The 11,063-nt window shown below is 42.2% G+C and overlaps 1 protein-coding gene across 1 annotated transcript in view; it reads left to right on the top strand.

Annotated features, from left to right (window-relative positions):
- Positions 1-8,199: 8,199 nt before the first annotated feature.
- Positions 8,200-11,063, top strand: part of LOC138978281 (uncharacterized) — a 140,803-nt gene continuing 137,939 nt past the window's right edge. Inside the window, exon 1 of the mRNA XM_070350959.1 lies at positions 8,200-8,707. The gene's annotated coding sequence lies outside the window, so the exon portion shown is untranslated. The remainder of the gene's footprint in view (positions 8,708-11,063) is intronic.

An 11,063-nucleotide genomic window follows, 5' to 3' on the forward strand; every position in this document is an offset into this window, starting at 1 on the left:
TCTGGGACCTAAACTTGCCTTTGTTTGTAAAGCTGTTTAAAGAAGAAACAAATGTTAATGTACATGATAATTGATATGGATATTTATGTACATAGATTACCATTCAAATAAAATGATACGATCTACTGTTGGTTACTGTTTGTTATTGAAATGCATGCAGTTTTGTTGTGTTGATTTTCATTCTGACTGAGTAACAGCCTGTCTTGTTGGTAAGTTTCTCTCTTTCTCTCTCTCTCTTTCTCTCTCTCTTTTTCTCTCTCTCTCTTTCTCTTTCTTTCTCTCTCTCTCTCTCTCTCTCTCTCTTTCTCTCTCTCTCTCTCTCTCTTTCTTTCTCTCTCTTTCTCTCTCTCTCTTTCTCTCTCTTTCTCTCTTTGTCTCTTGAGCCTGAGCAACGTGCGCGCGCAGGTGCAAGGGTTATATGTCTGCGTGTGACCAAATGTCTCAAAGCTTCTTTTAAAAGCGGGCTATGACGTCATCGAATAAATTTATTGAAAAAAAAAGAGATAAACGCCTGGGGATAAGATCAGGAGGAATTCGCATGTAAAGTTTCATGAAGATCTTTCTCTTCGTTTTCTGAGAATCGCTCTAGAAACAATCATGCGCGCGCGCACACACACACACACACGTGCGTAATCTCTATCACCCTCGTCTCTATTCCCAGTCTTTCTGAAACGACTAAAGGCACAGTGCGCCTCCCGTAAACCATCACAGATACTGTCAGGCTTTTACACACAGTACAAACACCCTTCCATTTGAACGCTCACCAAACAGGAACATCCTAGGTGCCCTATGTAAAGAGCGAGCAATTTTCAAAGAATTAATTTTGCGGATTTTAAAATCTAAATAATAAATTGACAGCTTGTTACACAAACATTCTTAAATCATAAAAGAATTCTTTTTTCACCAAGACAAGATCGAGTACAATTCGAAGTTTTGAAAGTTTGAAAAAAGAAACGCCCGGAAGCAGGGTCACGCGAGGTCGTGGTTCTCGTAGCAGATGACGGTTTATGCCTATCGCCAGTTCCTCTGAACAGTCAAAAGCCATCCCGAGAGCTCTTGTGAACCACAGCCGTATGTTTCGTGCATAGTCAGAGGTACATAATAACGTGCTATTGCAGATAAGCTCACAGCGAGTCGCATTCAAATTACTAACTGACGACTGCATTGTGAAAAAGGGAAACTGGATCACACGGGTTCACGATGGCTCAGGGGTAAGATAAACTACGCAAAAATAAATTCTGTGAACATTGCTCGCTCTTTACGGAGGGCACCTAGGATGTTCTCAAGCGGCGGTGAGTGTTTAAATGGAAGGGTGTTTGTACTGTGTGTAAAAGCCTGACAGTATCTGTGATGGTTTACGGTAGGCTTACTGTGCCTTTAAGTAAAAACTTCAATTAAAGTAAATAAAAACTCACATACACACACGCGCACACACACAGTCACACACATACACGCACGCACACACACACGCACGCATACACACACACGCAAACACACACATACACCGACACTCAGCTGTACTGTCTTTAAAAACGTCAAATAGAAAACGTTTCTCCATTTAGTATTCATTTGGCTTTCAACGTATCCGTAGGTTTATAAAGTCACTGCTGAAACAGCAATATCACTGAGTGGCTGGCGAGTCCAACTGAAATCGCATGCATCTCTCATCAATTATAATAAGTCGCGCACGGGCCGCTTACGCATTAGCTGCATGTATGAAGGGAGTAGGTCTAAAGTGTTGACCAGTCCTGTATACTAATTTCCTGTCGAGGAAGCGAAGACGTATTACTGCACTTGTTGCTATCTATCATATATCGCTCAGAAGGCTCGTCACAGGAACTAACAAGTCGCATAAGGCAAAATTACTACATTTAGTCAAGCTGTGAAACTCACAGAATGAAACTGAACGTAGTCCGCCGCTAGTGCAAAAGGCAGTGAAAGTGACGAGCCTGTTTGGCGCGGTAGCGGTTGCGCTGTGCTTCATAGAACGCTTTACTGTACCTCTCTTCGTTTTAACTTTCTGAGCGTGTTTTTAATCCAAACATATCATATCTATATGTTTTTGGAATCAGGAACCGACAAGGAATAAGATGAAAGTGTTTTTAAATTGATTTCGAAAATTTAATTTTGATCATAATTTTTATATTTTTAATTTTCAGAGCTTGTTTTTAATCCAAATATAACATATTTATATTTTTTTGGAATCAGGAAATGATGAAGAATAAGATGAACGTAAATTTGGATCGTTTTATATATATATTTTTTTTTTACAATTTTCAGATTTTTAATTGACCAAAGTCATTAATGAATTTTTAAGCCACCAAGCTGAAATGCAATACCGAAGTCCGGCCTTCGTCGAAGATTGCTTGGCCAACATTTCAATCAATTTTATTGTAAAATGAGGGTGTGCCTCAACTTTTACAAAAAAACCCGGATATGACGTCATCAAAGACATTTATCGAAAAAAAGAAAAAAAATGTCCGGGGATATCATTCCCAGGAACTCTCATGTAAAATTTCATAAAGATCGGTCCAGTAGTTTAGTCTGAATCGCTCTACACACACACACGCACAGACAGACAGACAGACAGACAGACACACACACACACACACACACACACACACACACATACACCACGACTCTCGTCTCGATTCCCCCTCTACGTTAAAACATTTAGTCAAAACTTGACTAAATGTAAAAGTTACGCCTCTTTCAACTGGCGTCAGTCAATCAAAGCTAATACTTTGGCAATGGAAAGAGAGAATGCTTTATGTCCTACAGGCTAAATATTTTGCCGGCTTTTGACGAGATACACAAGTTTGTCATCATTTTCACGAGTTTTTATTCACAAACACCTGGTAAATAAATCTCATGTTCCCCATGCAATAACTCGAGGTGGTGAATGGGTTTGAGCTTTCAGGTGAAACGTGGATTGTCAAAGTAAAAGCCAATCAGGCTGATTGTTTGATGTGTGGAACCATCGCGGCTTTGGATTTGTGTTTCCGAGGACAACGATTGTAAGCATTCACCCTCAAAGACCCAATCAATGTTGATAATTACCGCGGCGACTCATGGTCAATTTGCAACTTATCTCTGTAATCGCAAAAGCCACAACGAAAAGTCATAAACATTTAAAAGAAAAGAAATATACTCAACACTTACTGAATTCACAGGTATGATCGTAGCTCTGTACATTTTCAGACTGGAAGAAAAGCGTCAACAAGCTACGTTTGACGTCACATACAAGTTTGACGTGTTATCTCGTGCTACTGTGACGATGCTTTGTGGCCCGGAGTTGGATTCTAAAAATTCGTCTCCCTGTGGGTTATTGTGCATTTTGCTGCACAACCAAAATGATGACAAAAACGATGTTTGGTAGCTTGTTGTCAGACCAGCACTTTGTTGTTGGTCCTCGGGGAGCATATATCGCCTTTTGTCTCATATTTATCAACCGCGGCCTTCGGCCTTGGTAGATAAAGATGAAACAAAAGACGATATGGTCCCCTTGGACCAACACAAAAGCTGCTCTGTCAACAAGCCACCAAACATCTTATATTGTCATCATTTTCACGAGTTTTCATTCACAAACACCTGGGAAATAAATCTCATGTTTCCCATGCAATAACTCGAGGTGGTGAATGGGTTTGAGCTTTCAGGTGAAACGTGGATTGTCAAAGTAAAAGCCAATCAGTCTGATTGTTTGATGTGTGGAACCATCGCGGCTTTGGATTTGTGTTTCCGAGGACAACGATTGTAAGCATTCACCCTCAAAGACCCAATCAATGTTGATAATTACCGCGGCGACTCATGGTCAATTTGCAACGTATCTCTGTAATCGCAAAATCCAAAACGAAAAGTCATAAACACTTAAAAGAAAAGAAATATGCTCAACACTTACTGAACTCACAGGTATGATCGCAGCTCTGTACATTTTCAGACTGGAAGAAAAGCGTCAACAAGCTACGTTTGACGTCACATACAAGTTTGACGTGTTATCTCGTGCTACTGTGACGATGCTTTGTGGCCCGGAGTTGCATTCTAAAATTTCGTCTCCCTGTGGGTTAATGTGCATTTTGTTGCACAACCAAAATGATGACAAAAACGATGTTTGGTGGCTTGTTGTCAGACCAGCATTTTGTTGTTGGTCCTCGGGGAGCATATCGCCTTTTGTCTCATATTTATCAACCGCGGCCTTCGGCCTTGCCCTTGGTCGATAAAGATGAAACAAAAGACCATAATGGTCCCCTTGGACCAACAAAAAAGCTGCTCTGTCAACAAGCCACCAAACATCTTATAGTATGCGTGTTTAGGTGCCAGTATATGGCAGAATGACCGAGATCTTTTACGTGCCATTGTGGTGACACAGGGGTGGGACATGGCTTCCGTCTCTGGGTCTGTCCCGGCCCGAATTCGAACCTGCGACCTTCCGATCACAACTGAGTCAGTCAAGTGCTCTACCAACTGAGCTACCGGGCCCCCCCACTTTGGCAATACAGTGTAACCAATTTAAGAGTTCCCCCGTTTTAAGACCTTGTGTTTTCAGACTTTCTGTTCATAAAATCTGTCACTTTGCCTCCATGTTAAGACATGGTTTGCTCATAATTTTGGAGATCTTAAAAGGGGGGGTTCTATTGTACATGTATGCAAGTCAATGCAAGTTCTAAACTGAGGTCTTCTCCCTCCCCGCTTCTCTGGCACTGTGTGTGTGTGAGTGTGTGTGTGTGTGTGTGTGTGTGTGTGTGTGTGTGTGAGTATGTGTCAGTGTGTGTGTGTATACATGTGTGTGTGTGTGTGTGTGTGTGTGTGTGAGTATGTGTCAGTGTGTGTGTATACATGTGTGTGTGTATATATCACACGGGGAGTTGTGTGTGTGTGGGTGTGTATTTCCGACTACGCTATATTTTGAGGTAGCCTTTTTCAAAGCTTTAAAGGATCGACCAACACAAGTGAAGTCCGGCGTGTTATGGTAAACTTTATTATATTCAACTGAATTATATTCAACACATTAATTTATCGTTTAAGATAATACAGTTTTCTATGTCTCTGTATAAACAGTTTTGTGTAGAATAAGCCTTCCGTCATGGGACTTTCCCCTTCAATTTGGGCAGCACAAACACATACATATAACTCTCGAAGGTGAAGGGATTGGTCAACCTATACGCAATTATGTCGGACAAGGAAGATGCAGTCACCTGTCAAACCCTAGACCAATGAAGAGCGGAATGTCTTGAGTAGATTGGTGATATGAGATTTGACTTGTCAGCACGTCCGAGTCTGTTGCTAAAATTGGACAGGTTACATAGAGGTTCTCCATGTGCATTAACATTGGGAAGATGCTTTAGACTGAGAGAGAGAGAGAGAGAGAGAGAGAGAGAGAGAGAGAGAGAGAGAGAGAGAGAGAGAGAGAGAGACAGAGAGAGAGAGACAGAGACAGAGAGAGACAGAGACAGACAGACAGACAGACAGACAGAGACCGAGACAAATGGAGAGACAGAGTTTGTGTGTGTGTGTTATGTTTATTGAATTATGCATCTGGTGAGCACTACACAATTTTGTTTAGGGTTTAGTGATAATGATTGCATGACTGAATTGGAATGGAGACACGAACTGTAGCCCGTGGCTACGCACGTTCGCCGGCACTCACGTACGCAAGCACGCACGTACACACACACACACACACACACACACACACAGACCGACACACACACACACACATACACACGCACACACACGCACACGCACACATATAGGGCCTACAGACACAGACGCACACACAGACGTACTCACACCCTTCCATTATACCGTGGCCCTCTCCACCAAGCATCTCTGTCCCTTACAATAACCGAACAAATGACCCCCCCCCCCCCCAGCTGACACTTCTGCTATTTCCTTGCTCTTTTTCATCACTCTAGCAACGAACATCGCGTGCATCAGCTAGTGTATGCAACTCACTCGCACACAGGAGGAATTGATCTGTGCACTTTTATTTTTAATGAAGATTCTGCCGTGACGAGAGTTGTAATAGAAAGGATCAAGACCTTGTTTAAATGCAGTCGAATCTGTCGCCGATAACGACCACCCGAAACCGAATCGACGAAAAGGGGTCGTTATATAGACAGGAGGTTGATACGAAAAGGCGAATGATAATATTAATATGTGAACAAGAAACTGTCGAGCTTCACAGATGTCGTCGTTGGGTAGTTTTGGGTTTGTTTTACTACCATATGAGGATTTTGAACTGTAAATGCACTCAGCTGTAACAAAAACGCAAAACGAAGGCTGTGAGCTGCACTGTGACGGTGCCTTTAAGTTAATTAAAAAACAAGAGGCGAAGCCTTCAAGGCTCACGTAAGAAATCGACAAACAGTAACACAAACTCAATCACTCCGTCACACATACACACACACACACACACACACACACACACACACCCACACACACACACACACACACACACACACACACACACACACAAACACACACACACACAGTAAGCATAGGTGAAACTATGCAAGAAAGCGCGACCCTGGATCTGCCAAGAAGTCTCGGCCTGCTCACAATAACAATGACCGAGACTTTCAGTAATTCCTTTGCGTGACGTCTAACCCTCTTACGTCATAATGTGACGTCTTCAAATAGTTTCTATCACACACGTCGAACACTTTTGACCGAGACTGACGTAATCCATAGACTCGGAAATGTTAAAGTTTCTACCACAGACATACACACATACATACGCACGCACGCACGCACGCACAGACAGACAAAGTTTATCATCGCATAGGCTACACTTACGTGAGCCAACAAGTCATGATTTCTATTCATCACCAACAAATGAAGTTAAAAAAACAAAGGATTACTGTACTCACCGATACAAAGACGACACTAACAGCTATTGTGTTTTCAGCGTAGCAATAGGGCCCGATATTTAGACGAGACAAGTATAATGCCGACGAGTCGAAGACGAGTCGCATTATACTTGTTCGAGTCTAAATATCGGACCCTATTGCTACGATGAAAACACAATAGCGTTTATATAGCTATTCTGACATTAAATTCTGTGTTAAAATCATGTTTTTGTCAGCAACAAGGACCAGAATGGTCCATGTCGTTGATTGCAGACGACGGTTCCCTTTCTGCATGAAGCCACGGAAATAACCGAACATTGAAAAACCCACGGACATGTATTACGGAGAAAACTCAAGATAACCGGATGCTTAGCATTACGTCAATATCTTAGGAATCATATGACGTTATGACGTATCATGCTTGCCTACGTAGAGTTGTATGTTCGAAAGTCTGACTTCTGTTGGGAATTCGCGTGGTGAAGACTGCGGTAAATCTGTAGATGATAAGAGAACAAGGATTGTCTCAAAAGAAACGACGAAATGTTTCAGACCGGTAACTTCATTTCAACATTGCACTACACAATGGACGTTCTATGTGACAGGAGAGTTTGCTGATTTTGTGTTAAACATTGGTGATTGGAGAGATCGTCTGCAAAAATCAGAGATAGGTCGCTTCAGATTGCAGCTTCTGGAAATTTGCAAGGTTTGCTGCCAGTTAAAGAACTGGATTTTACACGTAATGTATGTCATGTACAGTAAGCAACAACAAAAACACACACAAAGCAAATTGCATCGTCTGTCGACTAGCCACAGACACAAGCCTGGCGAGGTATGCGTGTACTTTATACACGTGGAAGAAACCGGAACCATGCGTCTTTGTTATTGCCGATATCGTTTGGATATCGGCAAAAATGGCCAACTTTCGTAGCGTTATGCTTTGATGATCGGAAAAGGGATGTGTGAGACCATCCAATCACAGCCCCCGAATCCCCCCACGTGTCCATCAGAATAGCTATATAAGACGATAACGAATTTTCGCTTCTGGAAGCTTCATCAGGAAAAACAAGAACACAAAAGACAACAAAAAGCAGACGCAACACAGAACGAACAAGGTTTGAAAGAAAATGGAGGGGAAACACGCAAAAAGGGGAAGGAACTCTAGGAACGGAAATGAATGAAAGGGGAAAGAAGTGGTTGGATGATGTCAAGGGCACAGGCATACAGACTAAAAGTAATACAAATTCATAAAGGGGGGGGGGGGGGAAGGGGGAAAACACACGCACGCACGCACGCACGCACGCACGCACGCACGCACCAACAAATGAACTAAAACTACCTTTAGAATCCTCATACCATCGAGCGTAGACTTACGAAGAATCTCGCTCGTCACCAAATACAAACCTCCTTTGCTGTCACCTGTGAGCCACACCTTTAGATGTGTCCACTGAAGCAGACGACAGACTGTATCCCATTAAGACCAAAATGTCGGATCAGTATTTCGACAGCAGAAATTTAACTCGCCCTCGTCAGCGAACGCAGCTATTTCAACACAGTCGATAATTTCGCTATTACGAAATTAAACATTGATTGTTTTTGACTGGACAAGTGAAAGAGCAAGGGCCGGAGTATTGGTAAACTCGCGCGACCTTTTCGCTGTTAAGGTTGTGTTCAGTTTGGAGTTTGAAGTTAAGATTTGTGAAGGGGTTTCTTATTTATTCGCAGAAGGCTGATTTTACTGTGCTGACAAAAGTGTTCGAAAATTTTCTTGTGTGTTGTTTATTTCTTGAAAAGAATCTTCAGAACGAAGGATTTTTCTGTGGCGAGGAATTGAATAATACGCATGGCCAACCCTGACTCAGGTAAGGTTGAAATTTATGGTTAATTACCTTCTGGCACGGATGTTTTTTTCTTGTGTTTTTGTGTGTGGTGTTTTTGTTGTTTGCATGTGTCAGTGATTCGTAAAGTTTGTTTGCTTGTTTATTTTTTGTTTATTTTCTTTTATTTTTGTTGTTGACCTCAGTTGCATGCTTCAACCCTGAGTTGTTTTGCCTTTGTTTCTTCCTTTTTTTACAAAATCTTTCTTTTTAAATTTTTTTTAAAGTTTGCTTGTTTATGATATCTGCACAGGTAGATTCTAAAAATATGACAAAATTAGAAAAAGGCAATTGTTTGTCAGTTCTTCCTTTTTACATTTAGTCAAGTTTTGACTAAATGTTTTAACATAGAGGAGGAATCGAGACGAGGGTCTTGGTGTATGTATGTGTGTGTGTGTGTGTGTGTGTGTGTGTGTGTGTGTGTGTGTGTGTGTGTGTGTGTGTGTGTGTGTGCGTGTGTGTGTGTAGAGCGATTCAGACCAAACTACTGGACCTATCTTTATGAAATTTTACATGAGAGTTCCTTCGTCGAAGATTGCTTGGCCAAAATTTCAATCAATTTGATTGAAACTTGAAATGAGGGTGTGTAACAGTTCCGCCTCAACTTTTACAAAAAGCCGGATATGACGTCATCAAAGGTATTTATTGAAAAAAATAAAATAAAAATTTAAAACGTGCTATATGCAGCACAGCGAAACTACTACCGCGCTGAACAGGCTCGTCAGTTTCACTCCGTTATGCACAAGCGGCGAACTACGGTCATTGTGAAAAAATGCAGTGCGTTCAGTTTCATTCTGTGAGTTCCACAGCTTGACTAAATGTAGTAATTTCGCCTTACGCCACTTGTTTTTCTCTTGTAAATTTGAAATAATAATATTACACGCACAGGTCCGTTCTCTTAGCGGCGATAGCATTTCGGCGTTCACTCACTCACTCACTCACTAACTTACTAACTTACTCGCTCACTCAATCGCTCGCTCACTCAATCACTCACTCACTCACTCGCTCGCTCGCTCACTCACTCACTCAATCTTATATATGCGTGCGTGCGTTCTTAGGTGTGTGTGTGTGTGTGTGTGTGTGTGTGTGTGTGTGTGTGTGTGTGTGTGATCATATCATATCATATCATAATTATTATCATATCATATCATATCATATCATATCGTATCATATCATATCATATCATATCATATCATATCATATCATATCATATCTTCTATATATCCTGGACAATCTTGAATCAGAGGATGATTTGGCAAGACTGGATTTGCCTCAGCCAGCTTCCAGAGCTGCATTATCAGTTGTTGCAGACAACTCTACAGCTGACGCAAACTTGACTTCAGCTGAACCGTCTGCCTCTCCTGACGCCACCCTGACTTCAGCTGAACCGTCTGCCTTGTCAACTGACACCACCCTGACTTCAGCTGAACCGTGTGCCTCTGCTGACGCCACCCTGACTTCAGCTGAACCGTCTGCCTTGTCAACTGACACCACCCTGACTTCAGCTGAACCGTGTGCCTCTGCTGACGCCACCCTGACTTCAGCTGAACCGTCTGCCTTGTCAACTGACACCACCCTGACTTCAGCTGAACCGTGTGCCTCTGCTGACGCCACCCTGACTTCAGCTGAACCGTGTGCCTCTGCTGACGCCACCCTTATTTCAGCTGACCCAACCACCACAACAGCTGATCCACTTCAAACCTCCGATGCATCTAAATGTTGACTGCGCATGTTGAGAGGGTTACAAGGGCTCGAAAAGAAGCATTCTCCGGCCAGTTATCTCAGGCAGAGAGAATGGTAAAAAGAAGTAGAGTGGACTTCAAATGCGGTGAAGTGGGAGACAATGTGGCAGTGCCCGTGCCGATGGTCGATCGTGGCAGAGGTGATGCCAGAAATATTTTAGGTGTCATTTTAAACAGAGACATTTCAACTGACATTTATACTGTAGCAGTGAAGGCCGGGGTTTTAAAAGTACGGTATTCACGAAACCACCCTCAAAGACTGCTCTCCATGAGAGATGTGAATCTTGACAAACACGTATCTCTTCGCTCTGCTATTATAGCAGAGTCAGCATCGGGGGGCCAAGGTTTTACCAAATGCAATTGTGCTGGTGGGCCAAGAAAGTGCCAAACGAACAAATGTTCCTGCTACAAAGCAAAACTAAAATGCAATTCAAAATGCCATGGAAGCCTCACTTGCCGCAACAAATGATTTTTTTTATGGAATGAGTGTGCCGATGGTCTGTTCTTTTAATTCAATACAATGATGTTTTGTGAATAAATTCTTCTCTCCCGTCAAAAAATGTGTGTGTGTGTGTTTGTGTGTGTGTGTGTGTGTGTGT

The sequence above is a fragment of the Littorina saxatilis genome, linkage group LG10, assembly GCF_037325665.1.
Source record: "Littorina saxatilis isolate snail1 linkage group LG10, US_GU_Lsax_2.0, whole genome shotgun sequence".
NCBI classification, from domain to species: domain Eukaryota; kingdom Metazoa; phylum Mollusca; class Gastropoda; order Littorinimorpha; family Littorinidae; genus Littorina; species Littorina saxatilis.